At 44.3% G+C, this 20,353-nt stretch overlaps 1 long non-coding RNA gene across 1 annotated transcript in view; it reads right to left on the reverse strand.

Moving 5' to 3' along the window:
* LOC121453405 overlaps nt 1-20,353 on the reverse strand; it is a 55,759-nt gene that overhangs the window by 32,785 nt on the left and 2,621 nt on the right. The window contains exon 2 of the long non-coding RNA XR_005975004.1: nt 4,874-5,091. This is a non-coding gene — a long non-coding RNA (uncharacterized LOC121453405). The remainder of the gene's footprint in view (nt 1-4,873; nt 5,092-20,353) is intronic.

Genomic DNA, 20,353 nt, shown 5'->3' on the forward strand with positions numbered 1-20,353 from the left:
CCCAACTGTTTCTACTATTGCATGTTCATAAGAATTTACATCTGTGTGGGGTTCACCTGCCACTGCCAGAACTGTGTTTCCAAAGACCTCCCATCCTGCAAAATGACGCCACCATCCCTCCCCAATCAAGGAGGGTTTAATTCCTCTCCCTTGGAATGGAATATACACTAGAGAGCTGTGACTGCTTTGACTAAAAGAGTGGATGAAGGCAGGTATAAGGGTGTATGCCTGTAATCCTAACACTCAAAAAGGAGAGGCAGGAAGATTGCAGGTTGAAGACCACCTGAGCTACATATACATAGCAAAAGCCTGCCTCAAAGAGTATGGAAGAGAGAAATATCATTTGAGGGACAAAATGAACATTACAGACTATTGCACTGGGATTAAATGTGGTTTGGGGAAATCTGGGTGATCTGTACCACTTTTGCAATGTTTACATACATCTGAAATTATTTTAGGATCAAGTTAAATGAGTATTTTGTTTATTTTTAAAGGAAGATTTGGGACCTAACCACCCTGAAGCTTCCCACGAAGGGAAGGAAGGGGAGGGGAAAGCAGAGGGAGAGACACCCTGCACCCAAGTGTTTCAAACCACTCAGCTAAGATAGTTGGTCGGTGACTACTTATGGAGTTCTTGTTAAAATGAATCAGAAGTACAAATTCTGCCCAAACTAAAAGGCTTGACAGACAGAATATGGCTGAACTGAATGAAATCTTTAAGGAAACTGAAGAAGTCACGCACAGCGAGTGAGAGTGGAGAGCCCAAGGCTGGCGGGAAACACAAGAACAAAGGCCTCTGGGTCCAGACTTAACAAGAGAATCTTCTTAGCAGCCTCATAGCCAGTCTGCCCCCATGCTTCTCTCCCTCTCAGCCTCTTGAAGGGACACCGAAGAGGAGCAGATGCACCTCTTCTCCGCAGTGCAGGGTAAATCAAACCAAAGCACGACTTTATTTTGATGCAAAGTTCGCGGGAATGTTTATGAAACTTACGACAGGACAGAAAGGGTGCAGTGGTGCCTGGCATGGCCGTGCAGGTCTCTAATCCAGCATTTGGGAAACCAGGGAATTAATAAATTCAAGGTCATCCTCAGCGACACAGTGAGTTTGAGTCTAGCCTGGACTACATGAGGCCCTGTCTCAAAACACAGGTAGGGGTTGCCAGAGAGCAAGCACACTGTTATTATGGTCTGTGTCGCGCAGAAAAGAGCTGAACTAACCTTTCCTACAAAGTTCTATTGAAATTACAATTATAATCTTTAATTTAATTGCTCAGCTGACCACAACTTTCACTGGTAGCAGAAAGCCTTAAATTCTAGCCAGCAGGATCTGGCTGCCACAGCAGTCTCATATGTGATCCTGTGCGGGGTTGTTCCCATTCAAGGCTAAGTGTGGTGTCTCGAGCTTCCCTTCATCCCACACCCCTGCTCTTATTCATCTTCCCAGGAATCCTGAACATATTTCAGGGTTCCTTCCCTCTATGTTGTAGGAGGGCTTCTGCTCCCTGAAGCCTCTGCTCCCACACTCCCTTTTTATCTTGGAAGCTGTCTTTCCTCTGGGGAGGGGGGCGGTCTCTGTTGCTCATTAGTGATAAGGGCTGAGGTTCTGTCACAGGTTACCTTACAGTCTGGAGGAAAACAGTGAGGCTACTTGAATATGGGCGCTGAGGAGCTAAGCTGGACATAAAACGAACAATAAGTGAGTCCATTCGTGTACATACGGGAGGAGGAAGTTCTCCTGGAGATGTGAAAGAGGTGATGACAGGTTTCATGCAGATGTTTTATTTTGATCTGCAGATGTGTAGGGCAGGATGGAGCAAAGTGGGAATGAGGGGTGAGTGTGAAACCGAAGTAACAAGTCTAGTCCACATAGAAACTACTTCAACGATAGATTTTTTATTTTTATTTTTGCTGTATGTATGTCTATGTACCATGTGCATGCCTGGTGTCTGCAAAGGACAGAAGGGGGTGTTGGATTCCCTGGAACTGGAGTTACATACAGATGGTTATGAGCTGACATGTGACTGTTGGGAATGGCACCTGGGTCCTCTAGAAGAGCAGCCAGTGCTCTTAACTGCTGAGAGTTCCAAACCCTCAATGGTGGACTGTTTAAACTAATGTTGTTATTGGCTGAGATGCCTGGTAGTCTTGGATATGAATCTATTTAATTCATGGGAGAGAATACGAACAGCAAAATATATCTCCTTCCAGGACTGGGAGCTAGTCGACCCAATGACGAGAGATGCTACAGAGTGGTTCGTGCAGGCAAACCAACACTCTATTCGTCAAAGTGAGACCATCTTGGACATCCTGGACCCAGCCACACTGACAGCTGGGTTAAATCACACAAGTGACCCCACAAGAGATAACGTGAAATAAAAGAATCTCCCTGCCTGCCAACACACAGAATAATAATACAACCACTGTTTTAAGTCAGTGAACTTTGGGGTGTACCGTCATTAATAAATAGTTAAAATATTACCTTGATAAGCCTCTGACTCTACCTCTTCAGCGTGGGGCTGATGTTACAGGTTTGTTGTCAACACTACACGAGGCTGACAGTGAGCACAACGCACAAGAAGTACTTGTTATAGTTAGGAAAAGTCGTGAGAGACCCTAAACACAAGTTGCTGGCATGCCCTTTGAGAAGCCTTATTCCCACAGGTACTTCCATTTATGTGATTTCCAAAGGTTAGGCTTCTGAGACAGATAAAAGGTTTTGTTTTGTTTGTTTGTTTGTTTTTAGTTTGGGTCACAATTTCTTACTAAAAATCTCTTTATTATTTATTTGTGTGTGTGCACACGCCACAGTTCAAGTATATGAAGATAAACGGACAGCATGCAGGCGTGGGTTCTGGTTATCAAACAAGCTGTCAGGTTGGCAGCAAGCTCCTTTGCCCATGGAGCCATCCTGCAGACCCTTTACTACAAGCCTGAAAAATGAACTATGTATCATAAACAGATGACCAAAGAAAGTTCTTAGGTTAGCTACTTGGCCACCCACGAATCACATGCATATTAAGCCCTTAATAATTACCAGAAGTCGATTAAGAATGGCCTCCTTCCTTTGAAGGAGGAAGAACCATTTCCACCTGTGCAGCTATTAACAGAAGGAACTGAGTACACACTTGAACTTCAGTAGGAAGAGCTGCAGGAGATAAACCTAAAATCTTCTAACTGGAGACGAAAGGCTTAAATTTCCATGTGAAGCTCGGATACTTTAATAGGACAGCATATGATCTGACTGGAGATCTCAGACACAAGGCCAAGAATGAGGAGTGAACCAGTTCCCCAAAGGTTCCCTCTGTAATGAACGCCTCCCCCAGAGTGCGAGTCACAGACGGGGCCCCACCTGAGAAAAGCTGACCAGCTGGCAGTACCTGCTTTGTTTGGGCACACAATGAATGCAGGTAGTTAATGATTCACAGTCGCGGAGAAGGATGTTAAATAGCTTCCAGCTGCATTTGTGAATTATGATTGCTAACACTAAACTAAGAGTCCTTTAATCTTAGGAATAAAGAAGCTTTCTTTTCTCAAAATGGCTGACATCAATACTAATTAAATGAACAAAAGAGAATCAAATCGGCATTTTCTGCATGAAGTTCACCAAATCTAGGACATGCTTGCTCTAGACAAACTGAATATTCTAAATTCTAAAATCATCAAATGCACACTAGAGGGTAGGCCTGGAAATGGCACAGACGACCACGAGTGCCCTGGGTGAAGGATGAGATGCCGGACAAGCACTGGGCAGAGGCTACCAGACAAGCCGGACCCTAGGCTAATTCCTTTCCATAGCCCAGTAAAGTGCAAACCCCTGACCGGACACCTTGGAGAGTGTATATCTGGATTAACCCTAAAGCGTGCCGGGCAGGAGGTCTCTCTGGGGCAGAGCACTTGTCTAACATACACAAGGCCCTAGTTTTGCTCCTGGAATTACTGCAAGGATTAAATGCTGATGGACATAAAGCTTTTGGGAAACCATTTGGCATAAACCAAGAAGTTGGTAAAATTAATTATTTTTAAAAGCTGAAACAGCTATGAATAGCTATAAATAGCCACGAGACATGTATGCAGCACAATGCTTCTCACCATGTTTTATTTCTAACCCTGCACTGACCGACAGCTTTTGTGAAGTGTGATTACATGCTTGACTGTCGGGAATATCAAATTATTCTTTTTTTTTTTTAAGCATTTGCTCTCACTTTCTGTCCTCACAGGCCACTAACAGTTCACTGTCAATAAGTGAACTGCCTTGAGTTGCACTGTTCTCGCATACACGAAGGACTCAGAACAACTGCACTCTCAAGTCATAGACTAAACAGACTTAGGAAAACCAACTCCAGCAAGCAGGATGACTTGAGGGCCAACAAGCTAACAGATAAAATAACCCCAATAAGCTAAAACAAAACAAAACACAACTGGAAGAGAGAGATACCAGTCGGTATTTTCCCCATCAGTGCTGTAGGACAGTGGTTCTCAACCTGTGGGTCTCGACCCCTTTGGGGTCTCACACCCTGCATATCAGATATTTACGTTATGACTTATCAATAGCAAAATCACAGTGATGAAGTAGAAATGAGATGATTTTACGGCATAAGGAACTGTATTAAAGGGTCTCAACATTAGGAAGGCTGAGAATCACTGAATGGGAGGTAGGCCCTAGAGAGCAAGTAGCCCAGAAGTCATCCACACAGAGGGTCCAAGGGGCACAAAGGAGAAAGGTAGAACTGACTGGGGGCCTCAAGTTTCTCACTCTGTGCGTCAGCACCAAACATCAATCAGAAACCACAAAGGTCAGAGTTTCTTCTTTGCCAGCACTCTCTGGTGGTGTGGCACTGAAGACACGCACATTCCCACAGTCACAGACACCCACCTGTGGTCTTGGGAGGCTCCTGAGGTCCACCCTGCCAGCCGTACTGCGGATATCCTTGATAGGGGTATCCCTGAGGAGGTGGGTAGGGGTACCCCTGAGGAGGTGGGGCTCCCATAGGCCCCATCGGCTGTTGTGGATAAGGTGGGTATGGGGCCGTTGGGCCAGGGCCCGGATATGGTGGAGGGTTCTCTGGATTCATCAGGAACCTAGCAATGCACCTAAGAGACAAAGGAAATAAAAATTATTTGCATATGAAAATCATTAGGAAACATTTTCCAGCTGATGAGATCATTTACCAAATGCCTTAAAGGTGTCTCAAAGACTGGAACACCTCTGGCCGTGTCCATCTGGGTTCATTCTCACCAGAACCACAAGGCTATTCTCTTACATGGCTGCATGTTTCCCCTTTGTCTTCCTTTCTGTTCTACAGTCGGCTGTGACAATGGATCAATCAAGTCAGTTTGGGGTCACCACCATGTACCTGCCTAGTACCTGTGGTCTCTTAAATAAATGTGTTGGATGATAACCAGATCTTTTGTTTTTAAATTCCCTGAAATGTCCATGAATGTGGTGGACAGCTTTAAGAGAGTAGAAAATCTAACAGCACCACAACCAGAATAGTAGATGCTGCTCCACTAGAAAACCCTCCAATAAACAAGGTTAGGCTACAGTAGTACTAAGAGCTGGCACTGCCAGCAGTGACCAGACACATCCCTGCTTTGGGTTCTGGGATAATATAGTTCTTTCCAGACCCACTGCTCTAAGCAGTGAGCTGCCCATGGAGTACACCAAGAAAAAGTTTCCCCCAGGCTTCCACACTCTCGGGATTCTCTGAAAGACTCACCAGTTCACAAGTTCCTGCCCACAGTGGTTTGTTTCTATGAGGGAGGCTACACTTCCTAGCCCCCGAGCCTATTAAATATTCTCTTGACTGGACTTGAAGCTCTGAGGGCCAACATATTGCTTCCATCATCGCTACAATCTCCACAGTGCCTGGCACAGAGACTTCCAGATTAAAAGCAAACAAATCATAACTGGGGAACAGGCCATAATCCACATGAGTCACAAAATGGCATGAGATCTGTGATACCGGACTGCCTGACTGTTAAGCATCTCCTAGACTAATATTTAACTTTTCACCTATTTGAGTATCTTCTAACCCCAATTAAATAGTAGGAAAGAGTCAAATAATCACAACTTAGTCATCTCATTATTAATTCTTCTCCAGAATATGGAATCAATATTAAGTGATTTCCTGAAGGCCAGAGCTATGAAGGTTCCCTAGGGGTTCTGGATTAAAGTAACATATTTTTCTGGTTATCTATTTAACTTCCATATTCTTCCTTCCAAATAGTTACCAGATTCCCAGTTAGATGCCATCAGTTCTTTCTATAGCTCATGCGCTTCAAGAAAAGCTCATCTTGTCCCAGCTCCAGGAGGGAGCCTCCACGGCCAAGCCAATCATGGTCGGCATCTCCCGTTTTCATCACAAATGATTCAAGGAACCCGGAACTGAGCGGATGATAAAAGTCATTTCCTGGTCACTGGGACTGGTGACCAGTCTGCAGTGGTTCAGTCAGTAGAAAGCTCTAGCATGTTTATCCAAGCTCCCCTGGCCACTAATACAGACACACAAAGTCTATGAAAACTATGACTGGCAAAATAACTGCCAGCCAATCAGCAATTGTGTCAGCCTTAAGACACAGTGGGCATTTCACACAAGCAGATAAAAAGAAGGTGGAATTCCAGACGACTGTACAACAGATTATAAATTAAAGACTAAAGTCCAGCCTCCCTACGCTGTCTGTATAGGGTTTCTAGTCCTGGGAACCAGTGATTACCTCATTAAGTAACAAGCGACGATGTGTAACTAAACACACACTAGGAAGTGGGCTATAGTGGGGAGTAGATATCAGTGTGGCTCAAATTCTTCTCTTGGCAAAGGGTTGGAAGACAAAATGACTGCTAGAGTAAAGGCATAAACCTAGCGGAGGAAGGACGGGGAGAGGGAGAGGCCCTTGAAGGAAATTATAAATCAGTGTTTGTTTGGAATCAGTGTTATAAGGGAATCATCTGCATTATGCCTCCCACTTTAAAGTCTTACTTTTCCAGGGTCTGATAGGGACTCAAAAAACAACTAGTGGGGCTGCGGGGATGGTTCGGCGGCGAGTGAAGGACTTGCTGCTTTACTCAAGTGTGAGACCAGAGTTGTACTCTCCAGAACCCACATAAAGTCAGGCTCAGCAGCACATAAATGTCTGTAATCCTGTTGTACACAGCCACAAACAACAGAGAATGTCCTCCACACACGCATCATGGCAAGTGTGTTTGTATGTGCACACACGAATGCACGCGCACACACATCCCTCAAGAACAAACAGTGAAAACCGTCGATGATTTTTCCCATTCTCTGACCTCTGTTATATGCCAACACGACATCCCATCCTACGCTAAGAAGCCTTTGCCCACAGTGACTAATCTGACAAGCATTGCCCGAACGTAGACATAGGGAACACTGAGCGCTTGTGCAGTTTGTTTCTTCTCTCCTATCAGGAAGGCCAATTAACCTAGAAATCAATCTCATTAACTCTCATATGCCCATGCCTTTATTATTTAGTTAGTTAGCTAGTTAGCTAATTAGTTAGCTAGCTAGCTAGCTAGTTATTTTGGTTTTTCGAGATAGGGTTTCTCCATGTAACCTTGGCTTTCCTGGAACTCACTCTGTAGACCAGGCTGGCCTTAAACTCACAGAGATCTGCTTACCTCTGCCTCCAGAGTGCTGGGATTAAAGATGTGTGCCACCACTGCCTGGTTCCCATTATTTAAGTCATCAAAGTAGAACATAGTCAATGCAACTACTCTGCCTGAAATTCATTATATATGACCTAACTCCATTAAAACTGTGTTTTAAGCTGATCCATCCAGCAAGCCTACGCTGTAATTACCATTTTCATCCCAGGCAAAGCCAAAGGCTATCCTTCCCCAAAGACATGATTCTGAGAACAATGGGCAGTGTAGAAGAAACAACGAAGCGTGCAGAACTGTCACACTCGGAGCCTGCTGCCGCCACACTTCCTGACTACTCTCAACCCATTTGTCTGTTTTCACTCCTCGCTGTCCTGTGCGCTTCTCTCCCTGAGACCATCAAAACACTATTCCAAATGAATGTGCCCTTGCCCCTCAATCACGGCTCCTTTTAGTGTATGCCTTTCTCCCTTTGTTCAAGCAACAACAAGTCTAAAGAGGAAACAAAATCATCTGTTCTTGGAGACACGCACAGAAAGCCATACGGCTCCGACAACCATGACTCCCTCCCGCATGAGCCTGCGTTCCCCAGGCAGCCATCTTACAGGGACAGAGATAGTTCTATGTTCAGTTTCTTCTAAGCAAACACGAACAAACAATAAAAACCCACTCACAATGAAAGAACAGCAAAAGCCAGAGAGAGAGAATCTAAACTGGAATCAAGGGTCTAGAGCTAGGATTTGAAAAGCAGGACTTCACTTAGGGCAAACCTATTATTGTCCAGCCACTAAAGAAACAAACTGACCTGACCAAGATCCCCTAACACAGACACATGAATTACAAACCATGCTGCATTCATTAGCAAAGTACTAATTTTGAATCTGAGACACTGGACTTTGTTACTTGACTGGTTTCCCTCATAAATTTGGTAAAACATGAGCTTTGCTGAAAGTAGAGCATTACTAAAGACGAATGTACACAGTATGAAGTATTAAAGACAAACTGGAGCTTCAAAGGGAAGAGCTGAAAGGGTGCCACAGCAGGATCCGGGAATGGACTAGACTATCCACTGTTCTCCCCATCTCATTCAGGACGCACACAACACAGCCTCAAGATCACCGTCATTCTGCAGTATGACGAGATGGGCAATAGCTGTTTGGGAAAGTGGTTCACAGAGACACTGTAAGGACTCATCAAGGCCAAGAAATAAAAATATGATAGTTTTGAAAAATGCCATTGTTACAGTCTACCTGGTAGCTGCCGGCACTGCCCCTATGGGCAGTATGGTGAATACATTTCCTTCAGAAAAACTGAACAAGCCGGGCGGTGGTGGCGCACGCCTTTAATCCCAGCACTCGGGAGGCAGAGGCAGGCGGATCTCTGTGAGTTCGAGACCAGCCTGGTCTACAAGAGCTAGTTCCAGGACAGGCTCCAAAACCACAGAGAAACCCTGTCTCGAAAAACCAAAAAAAAAAAAAAAAAAAAAAAAACTGAACAGTGGTAAAAAATTAGATACCAGCCAGGCAGTAGTGACACACGTCTTTAATCCCAACACTCAGGAGGCAGAGACAGGCAAATCTCTAAGTTCATGGCCAGTCTGGTCTACAGAGTGAGTACAAGAACAGGGCTACACAGAAAAACCTTGTTTCAAAAACAAAACAAATCCAACACCAATACAGAAGAGGACAACAAAGAAATGACTTCTCCAGTCAACTATGGTAAGGCCATGCACAGAGAACTTCTATTTACTGCTTTATATATTAATGAATGGACAAAGATTATCAGACACTGGAGGGTGAGGCCTTCAACATAAAAACCAGAAAGGGCCAGGTGGTGGTGGTGCTGCCTTTAGTCCCAGCATATGGGAGGCAGAAGCAGGCAAGCCTCAGTGAGTTCGAGGCCAGCCTGGTCTACAGAGTGAGTACCAGGACAGGCTCCAAAGCTGCACAGAGAAACCCTGTCTTGAAAACCAAAAGCAAAACAAAAAGACCAAAAAGGGGTCGGCAGAATGGCTTGGCAGGTGAAAGAGCTTTCTTCCGGGCCTGATGACCCAAGTTCAATCCTTGGGAAAAAAGCACTGTCTTTCACAAATTGTCCTCTGACCTCCACATGGGTACTACATAAAGCAGGGAAAAGAAATCATAATCCACACACCTATAGAAGAAAAAAGATACTCCGGTACATCCATCTCATTAGTTTATCTATTAGTGGGCTCTGTTTTCATTTCTGTGTGTATACGTAGGGGTCCAGTGCTGAAGATTCAACCCAGAGCCTCACACATGCTAGGCAAGCACTCAACCATTAAACTACACCCTTAGCTCTATGCTCTCGAAATACAACTGAATTCTGTGCGGCAGAGTTTAAGAGTTGGAGAGATGTCTCAGCTGGCAAAGAGTTTACCAGGAATACATAAAGACCTGAGTTCAATCCGAGAAGCCACATAAAAAGCAGAGCACAGCAGCCATTGATGTATAATCCCAGTGCTGGGGAAGAGCAAAGGGATCCCTGGAGTTTCCTGGCCTGCTAGTCTAGCCAAAATGACGAGTTCCAGGTTGAGAGAAACTCTGTCTAAAAAATAAGATGAAAACGGACAAGAGGAGACTTTGAGACAGGCTAACAGGATGTGGAAAAAAAAACTCTACTCAATATGTGTGTGTGTGTGTGTGTATACACAAAACTGTCAAAGTTAAAAGTAAAACTGGGCAGTGGTGGCTCACACCTTTAATCCCAGCACTCAGGAGGCAGAGGCAGGCGGATCTCTGTAAATTCGAGGCCAGTTTGGTCTACAAAGTGAGTTCTAAGACAGCAAGGGCTTACACAGAGAAACCCTGTCTCAAAAAAATAACATGAAATAAACAAAGAAGACTAGAAAAAGACATCAACCTCTGGCCTACCTATGTACATGCACACACACACATATGAAGAAAAAACTTGAAAGCTATGTAGTCTGCACAATTCCACATTTTGCTAAAATAAAAACTAACAAAAAGATCAATGTAATACAACAGAATAATCCTGGGCTGGAGAGAGCACAATTGTAAACAAGGTGCCATGCAAACCTGAGGAACGCCACATCTCTCCCTTTCTCTCTCCTCTCTCTCTCTCCTCTCTCTCTCTCTCATACACCAAATTCAATTCAATTTTTATTGTAATTATCCAATTTTATTATGTTTGTTTATAGCCGGGCGGTGGTGGCGCACGCCTTTAATCCCAGCACTCGGGAGGCAGAGGCAGGCGGATCTTTGTGAGTTCGAGACCAGCCTGGTCTACAAGAGCTAGTTCCAGGACAGGCTCCAAAACCACAGAGAAACCCTGTCTCGGAAAAAAAAAAACCCTCTTATAACAATGTGCAACACACAGTATGTTTGTTTATGTGTGTGTGTGTGTGTGTGTGTGTGTTGTGAGCATGAGTGTACCATGACACTTATGTGAAGACGAGAGGATGACTTGTGGGAGTTGGTTCTCTCCTTTTACCATGTGGGTCCCAGGGATTGAACTTGGGTCATCAGGCTTGGTGGTAGGTGCCTGTAACTGCTGTGCCATCTTGCTATCCCCTAAATTAAACTTCAAAAAAAATTAATAGAGCCGGGCGATGGTGGCGCACGCCTTTAATCCCAGCACTCGGGAGGCAGAGGCAGGCGGATCTCTGTGAGTTCGAGACCAGCCTGGTCTACAAGAGCTAGTTCCAGGACAGGCTCCAAAGCCACAGAGAAACCCTGTCTCGAAAAAAAAAAAATTAATAGAATGTCAAGTCCTAAAACAAATTCACAGTACAGTGACTTAATTTAACAGAAAGGCACCTCTGCAATTCAGAAAGGAAAAGACTGTGTTCCCAATAAAATAATCTAGATTAATGGCTGTGGGGGGAGGGGTGATTCCTAGCTTTATATACAAAAATAACTCAACACATCACAGAACTATAAATAAAAGCTAGAGCATCACACTTTTAGGAAAAAGCATGTCATATGTTCAGTTTCTCTTCTGACTCAGCAATTCTCTTCCCTGATAACCAGTTATGCCTCCCTTAACTATAGGGATGCTTCTGAGGAATCGGAATGGCTACAGAGTCCTGCTTTAACTACAGTATTCATTCTGAGGATTCCGTGGAGCTATGTCATTGGTGATTTACTTGCTGTGCAAACTACAGAATCTTTTAACAAACTACAACTCCTGCTGTATCACCACTAAGCAGTTTAAAGGGACCACTTTTTGGTGTATGCAGTGCAGCTGGTGGCCCATGTGTTCAGCATGTTCCTATATGCTGAAGGGAAGAAGCTCGAAGGCCATCACAAGACACATACCCCAGAGTAGCTGTGAATTATAATTGCTCCACACTGGAAACAATCTGTGGCACAGCAGTATAAACTATGGTACGTTTATACAGGGCAAACAACGGCCACCCAGAAATAATAAATCAAAGAACCATCACTGTGGCAACCCGGTGACTCTCAGAGACAAGTGAGCACCGTCAGCCAGATGTTGTTCAAGCATCACCACTGATGTTCATTCATCTGAGGAGCAAGAGCCACCAAGACTTCAGGACACTCAAGACAGACAGACCTCCAGAATGGCAGAAATGATCTGATCTTGAGCTGAGTCATGTTCTCATAAAAACATACAAATCCACCGAGTTGAACAGTCAAGTTTTCATATTCTACATTGTAAAGCAAACAGATAAATACATAGCTATAAGGAAAAAAATCTACCATTGTTGACTTAGATGCTGAAATCACAGGTGATTTTTAAAAATTATACTTCATGTGGCAGCCACTGTTAGTAAGCTGAGGAAATCACGTTTTCTTCATGCTTTCTGAGATATTTATGCTGCTTGCTCTTTTTAATGACCATTTTGCCTCTTAAGACTTGGCCTCTTCTGATGAGTCAATTTTCCTTCCTATTTCCAATCTTCCCCTTATTAACTATTATCCTGTGTCTGTCCACTGCTGTCTCTCTGCTTTGGCTTTTGTAGCTGTGACTTTTTGTGGTAACTAGGAAGATTTGGCTGGGTGAAAACACAGGGATAAATAAGATTTTGTGTGTGTGACATTCACACTTTCCCACCTTTGATCTTATTGAAGCCTGAAGTCAGGATACTTCTAGTCTAAGAATCCTCCGGCAACTTGTATAATTATCTTTAAAGTTGAAAAGACACGAAGACATGATCTTAACCTAAAGGCCTCCATGTCTTTCAGCTGCCCTTTTAACAGGATATTTGTAAACAGATTGTTTTATATTCTAGGCCCTTCAACTTTTTTTTGGATCTACACCATAATTTTATGTGTAGGATTGTTGAGCTTTGAAAAAAAAAAAGCTCTAGAATGATTGATTTTGCGCAGCCATCTATCTCCCTGACTTACAGCTTTCACTAAAATAGTCTACGTCACTGTAACTTGGGTATGCTAACTCACATCTGCCATTTATTCAGCCCATGAAAACTTCCGGAACATCAGCTGTAACTCCACTAGAGGTTCCCGCACTACTGAGACAGTGTGGACAAGACTCAGTTCCTGTTCTGACTACAGAGACAGCAGCAGCAGCAGCAGCAATCACAGATCAACCTCTAAGAGGGGACACGAAGAGCACAGCGTGCAAGAGTAGACAAGTCAGTTTCTAAGCAGAAGTGATGATCCTACTGAGAACTACTCCAACTTCACACATTAGTCAGAGGCAACAATCTGGGAAATACCAAAGAAAAAACGAAGTACATTTCAGAGCTGGACGGGGATCACTATGGCAAGAGCCTGTTGTACAGAATGAGGCTGAAGGTGAGCACTGCTGTGCTAAGGACACCACTGTGCTAAGGACACTGCTGTGCTAAGGACAGACTTAGGATGCTCTTTTATATGCCTCCCTTTTTATAATTACCCTTTACTGTTTTCAGAAAGAATCTTAGGGCCAGGCGTGGTGGTGCACGCCTTTAATCCCAGCACTCAGGAGGCAGAGGCAGGTGGATCTCTGTGAGTTCGAGGCCAACCTGATCTATAGAGTGAGTTCCAGGACATCTTTGGCTAAGAAGATGAGAAACCCTGTCTCGAAAAAAAAAAAAAAAAAGAATCTTAGAACTTTATTCACCTCTATTGAGCATCAGGACCCGAGCCGGACAGCAGAGAAGAGTTCTAACACTAGCTTAGGCTTTAGCATCAGGACCAGAGCTGGCAGCAGAGAAGAGTTCTAACACTAGCTTAGGCTTTAGCAACTTCTCTATTAGTCTATTATTTCCAGGAAGGAAAATCTGCGAGATTTCTAATTGCAAAGGTCTCATTAAGTGGTCCAGCTACTCAGATTAGACAAACTCAAGTTAGAAGGTCCCGGAGCCACACCTCAGGGCTCTACAAAGTCCCTGAAGATGAGGTACAAGCAGAAGAGCCCTCAGTGGGAAAGTCAGGCCGCAACAGTGGATGGGCAGCTAGTTGAGGAAAGTGAACTCAGATGCAACTCCATTCAGAAGCAGTGTTTACTGAAGGACGCCTGCTCTCCTAACATTCCTTCCTTCCTGACATCTCCCTATGTTGCCCAGGCTGGTCGTAATTGAGTTCCTCCTGTCTCAGCCTCCCAAGTACTGGATTACAACTGTTTCTCACTGTGCCCGGGTCATATGTAAAATTATATCCCAAATAAATAAACGAACATTTTATCTATTGAACTGGCAGACCTACTTTTAGGGGGTTCATCTTACAGATAACATACTACAGCAGTATGCTAAAAATTTAAAATTTTATATATACACATTTTTATATATTCATAACAGCAACATAACACGTACACAGGGTACATAGTATTCTAAAAGTCCATCATTATGAGAAGGTAAAATAAACCCAAGTACTCCCAAACTATAGAATACCACTGAGAGCCTTCAAAACAATGAGACAGAATTACATGACCGACGTGATTAAATAACAGCAACAAAGCAAAGCAGAAATTTGCAATATAGCGCATTCACTTAGCTATTTGGATTTAAAAATAAAGTTTTAAGTCAGGCATTAAAATCCCAGCATTTGGAAGGCAGAGGTGAGCAGATCTCTGAGTTTGAGGCCAGCTAGCCTGGTCTACATAGTAGATTCTGACCAGCCAGCAATAAGCAATAAGATCTTCTCTTAACCAATCAATCAAAAGTAAATAAATAAAAAATTAGGTTCTGCCAGGCACACACCTTTAATCCCAGCACTCGGGATTAAATATGCCTAGCCCATATGGCATATTTAGCAATAAAGGTTCACAATGCCTACTGATTATCCCTGACTAAAAGTCACATGGATTTTAGGGAAAAAATTAACTTATGTCTTAATTTATTGAGAAGAAAAGGCTGTTTCTAGATACTTCCAAGTACAAGGAAAATAGAATTTGTTCCACTGACCATGCGGGAACACCTGGCTCCAAGGCAGCACCCATAACTGTAAGCACCTAGCAGGTTTCCAGGCCACCAGGCTGTTTCAGCCTTCATTGTGTTTGGTCCTCGGCAAGAACCACAGGTTGTCTGAATGCGGGACTCCCTTTTGCTTTGAGCTTCCAGAAGGAGTCTCTGGGGGCGCAGCACAGCCCCTGGCCTGACAGTCTAAGAACAGCAGGCAAATCCACACCCGCTTCATACTAGGCCCTACTTGGAGCCTCACTCAGCCAAGCGGTTCAGCTCTGGTCAGCAGCCCAACAATGCAGTTAGCCAAAAGCCTATGGCTGGCTGCTCCTGCAAAAAACAGCCAGTCACAGGACAGCACCGGAACTCTGGGACTTCAAACAAGGCAACCCTCAAAGTGGAAACAGAGAAAATGAGGCCCAGCAAGAGAAAGGATCAAAAGAGGGGGCAGCAGTGAACAGAAGGGAAGGGAGGGGGAAGAAAGCTACTAACACAGAGAGGAGTTAGGGAAATGAACGGGGTTAGTGCATAGAAAGCAGGAGAGAGGAAGAACCCTGCCCCCTGCCAAGTTGAGAGGACACATTAGAAAGGGGCAGGGCCACCCCTCCCAAGGAGCCTGAGAAAGCTACTTCCCAGGTCAGGTCCCCCACCAGCACAGCCCCTGAAAGGCAGATTCCACAGCCTCCCAGAGCATTAGAGTAGGCTTTGTGGAAAAGTTGACGTCTTGATGGCTTAGTAAAAGGCTCCTACAGCTTAATGTGATGGCAATTTAACTGAGCTACTGATGAATACCCAAAGGGCCCTTTCTGCTCCACCATGAAAGCTCCTTTTCTAGCCCTCAGAGAGAGCCACAGCTCTGTCAACACGGCAGGTAACCCATGACAGATAATAGTAAATTTCAGTTCACACCTGCAGTGCATGGATACCGACCACATGGGGCTCCCAGAGATCACACCACCCCAACAGCACGGCCCAACCTCTTCTGGTCTAGGGTATGAGCGGCATGGGTAACAAAGACTAGAAGAAACAAATGCTACATGACAACGTTCCGTCACTGCTGACACCTACAAAGAGCACTCCACATGCAAAAAGATGAAGGACTCAAAGCAGCTGAGTCAAAGGAGTCAAATAGCCTAGAAACTAACAGGACTGCCCTCGCCACCGGGGAAAACCTGAGTTTCGCGGGGCACACCTGCACAGAAAGGACAACACCGCACTATGGCATCAGCCAAAGCCAGGCCTGAGCTTCCGGCCTGAGTTAACACAGAGCACACCGTCACCACCTCTTAGGCCTCCTTACGGCAAACTGCATCAAAATGGCAGCGGAAAAAAAAACAAAAAAAAAAAAAACAAAAACAAAAAAACAAAGACAGAGGTTTCTATATTATACTTGTCTTTTCTGGGAGACAGTCTTGCCTGGAGCTTGCAATCCTTTTTAGCTCAGCTTCCTGAATGGTAGGTCTGTAGGTGTGTGTTACCATACGCAGTTACCTATTCTCAGCAACTAGGTTCTTCATTTTGTGGCTTTCTTAGTATCAGACTGTCATACAAGTTTTAGGACAAGGTTTAGGGAGACTTCTCTGAAAGCCCGCCTACATAAACCAGCTCTACCATCCACCTACTGCCACCTGGAAAACTCACCATGGGTGACTCATGTATGCACTATGATTTAGAGAACATATACAAACAACTCTATTTTAGCTTATAATATTCACCTTCTATTTGTGGCAGCAGGTACAGTACTTTTCAACTTAAAGGCAATGATAGTTTCCCTTGTAAATAAGATTTCAAGTTAAAAAAATCTTTACATTTATTGTGTGTGTGTGTGTGTGTGCACTCCAGCACACATGTACAATATGGTACACATCTGGAAGTCAGAGGGTAACTTGTGGGCGTCAGTTTTTCTCCTTTTTTTCCCCACCAGGTGAGTTCTGGGATAAAAATTTGAAGTTTTAAGAAGATGAAATGAGAGCTGGTTACCGACAGCTGCACTAATTAAGCCAATTAAAGGGTATAAGAGTTGGAAGTAGGGCAGTGGTGGCACAAGCCTTTAATCCCAACACTCAAGAGGTAGAAGCAGGTGGATCTCTATGAGTTGGAGGCCAGCCTGGTCTACAAAGAGCAGTTAGGACAGCTAGGGTTACACAGAGAAACCCTGTCTCAAAACCCGCTGCCCCCATAAAGAGAGTGTAAGAGTTGGACTGGAGAGGTGGCTTGGTGGCTAAGAGCACTGGCTGCTCTTCCAAAGGGCCCAGGCTCGACTCCCAGCACCCACAAGGCAGCTCCTGTTCCAGGGGATTCAATGCCTTCCTCTGAACTTCACGGCATCATGCATGCATGTGGCACAAAAATATACATGCAGGCAAAACACCCATACATATACGAAATTTAAAAATGAGAAGTGTTTTAAAAAACATCAAGGAAGGCATGGAGATAGGACAAAAATCACACATATGGAACATGAAGCGTGAGAAAGACTTGAGGTTTCTCTTCTTCACCTGAAAACTTTAGCCCCACCGGGGTTTTTTTTTTTGTTTTGTTTTTTGTTTGTTTGTTTTTCCTTTGGTTTTTTGAGATAGGGTTTCTCTGTAGTTTTGGAACCTGTCCTGGAACTAGCTCTTGTAGACCAGGTTGGCCTCGAACTCACAGAGATCTGCCTGCCTCTGCCTCCCGAGTGCTGGGATTAAAGGTGTGTGCCACCACAGCCTGGCGCCCCACCAGTTTTATAGCCACCATCAGACATTGAAGAGCACCAAGAATCTTAATTCAAGAGTCAGCAGAGGCAGAGGGCTGCAGCAACTGGGATCTACCACTAGCTTAACAGTGGCCTTTGCTGGAAAGACTGAGTAAGTCCACAGGCTACTGGGGACATCAGGAAAGTAGCAAGAACAAGGCTTAAAGGAGACACGAGACAGGCATGTTCCTATGTCTGCTGCTCACACGCCTCTCCAGCTGCTCCTACCTACAGTCCTGATGATGAAATAAACAGGGAAGAAGTCTAGGCCATTCCCAGGTCTCCCTCTCCCTGGATATTTCTGCAGCTCAACTGTTCACCATCCTGCCCTCCCTCTTGCCACTGGGCATGTCTAGGTAGTTTTCAATGTGATATATTTTCTGGCAATGCTCTTGGGACTAGCTAAAAATTCTTAAGCATAAGTCATCAGGGAACTAGCGATAGGCATCTCTGAATAAAGCAAGCATTTACTCCCTAACGAGGGCATCAGGTAAAGCAAACCTTCCTCCCACCACGACTGCCAACGCTCCCTTAAACCATCTAGTTAAGAGTACAGAAAGCTGTCAATCTGCCAGCTACCCGCTGCTCAGAGGTCAGACTCAAACCATTTGTCTCCCTTGCTTTAGATGTGAGGACCCTGCCAGTTACACACATTTGTCCCTCTATTTATGGTGGAGTTACATTCAGACAAACCCATCATAAGCTGAAACTATCATAAATTTAAAAAATGTGGTTAATATAGTAAACACCATAGCTTAGCTCAGCCTATCTTCAATGTGCTTGCAACACTTAACACTAGCCAACAGCTGTACAAAATCATCCAGAAAACAAGTACATAATGAAGTACTGGGTGTCACGTGCCTCTAATCCCAGCTCCTGGGAAGCAGAAGCAGCAGGATCAGGTGTTCAAACCTTGCTTCGGCCATACAGCAATTTGAGGCCAGTCCGTGCTAGAGGAGACCCTGCCTTAAAAAAGGTGGAGAGAGAGAAAAGAAGAGAGGAAAGGTGGCATTGAAAAGAGAGAGGGCATTGAAAATCTGTAGTTAATTTATTGAACACTATACTGGGAAAAAAACGAGAATGGTTATATGGGTAAGACTTTGTACCGCTGAAAAGTAGAACCCTGGTAGATCAGGGTAGCACTTTTCCACACTTTCCTAAAACTTCCTGTGGCTACAGTTCTCAAGGTGGCATGAACCTTTCGCGGGTGAGGCTGGAGAGCTGGCTCTTAGTGCCCTGGCTTCTATCCTGCTGCTTTTCATTGCTGACTCCCATTTTAGAGCCAAGCCAATTAGCTGACTTGGACAAATGTGGGGAGCTCTGAGGTCTGGGACACAGCACTTGGCTTAGCTTGAGGAAACAGGAAGCCTCTTCTGTCTAAATTCCCTCAGGTAAAAAAGATTTACTCAGGCAACAAAGTGAGAGGTCTGAGGGCTGATGTCATAACTCCACAGAGTTCCTGAAACAATAGCAAACACCTGAATTTCTCTCTGGTCAGACTTGTGGCCGAACAAGATAGGGAAATTTCAAAGATAACTATTCTGATCTTTATCAATATAGTGAGCAGAATTCCCAATTTCTTCCTTGGAAGAGCTTTAAGGACTAACTCCTCACAGGCTGAGACAACTTCCAGTAACAATCTTACCATCAAAGGATTCTGGGTAAGAAGTTGCCCAGCCTCAGTTTGCTGCTACTGGCTTACTGCAAGTGCTTGAAAGAATCAACACCTGGTAATAGAGAAAGAGTATAAGATAATGAAAAGTGTGCTTATTTTTTGCACATGAAATACAAACAAGTGTTTAATCTCAGGCCTCCAGGTCTTGATCATTAGTAACTAAGTCCATAGAACTATAGGGCAGGGTGGGGTGGACAGCAAAAAGGCCTCTAAGTGTAAATGGGATGCTAGCAAAAGTGTTTGCAACTTTTACCTCTTCATTTTTAAACATTTTATTTTTATTTTATGTGTATGGGTGCTTTGCCTGCATGTATGTCTGTGCATCATGTGCCTGTCTGGTGCCCAGAGTCCAGAAGAGGGCATGAGACAGTTGTGAGCTGCTATGTGAGTGTTGGGAATTGAACCCAGGTCCTAAGGAAGAGCAACAGCGCTCTTAGCCACTGAGCCATCTCTCCAGTCCCCCGCTTAATCTCAGGCTTCCAGGCCTTGATCATTGACTGATTCCAGGCATGGGGTAAGGAGTAGGGACGTGGGAGGGGCAGAAGGTGTAGGGTGGGGTAGACAGCAAAAAGGCCTCTAAGTGTAAATGGAATGTTAGCAAAAATTTGTAACTTTTACCTCTTTTTAAAAAAATTCCTACATCTCAAATACACCATTCATTCAGGAATATTAAAAAAAAAAGTCTTGCTTTGGAGCAATCTGAATTTCATATAGCTTCTCATTAATTCTTGTATCTCCGTGAAGAGGGCACCGACCACAAGTAGGGAGTGGCAGAAGTGACAGAGATGAAAGCCTCAAAATATACCAGGCTAAGCCTCTCACCTCTGCCCAATTCTTTTGATTATTTGGCTCAAACTCAGTATGTAACCCTTGACGGCCTGGAGCTCGCAATGTCCCTTCTCTGCCTCTTAAATACTGGAATTACAACAGCAGCCAACTCTTCCCACTTTGAGGGTGAGATAGACCCCGTGTGGG

This window comes from Microtus oregoni, unplaced genomic scaffold (genome assembly GCF_018167655.1).
Source record: "Microtus oregoni isolate MIOR12 unplaced genomic scaffold, Mior012 000011F_ref0000422, whole genome shotgun sequence".
Taxonomy (NCBI): Eukaryota; Metazoa; Chordata; class Mammalia; order Rodentia; family Cricetidae; genus Microtus; species Microtus oregoni.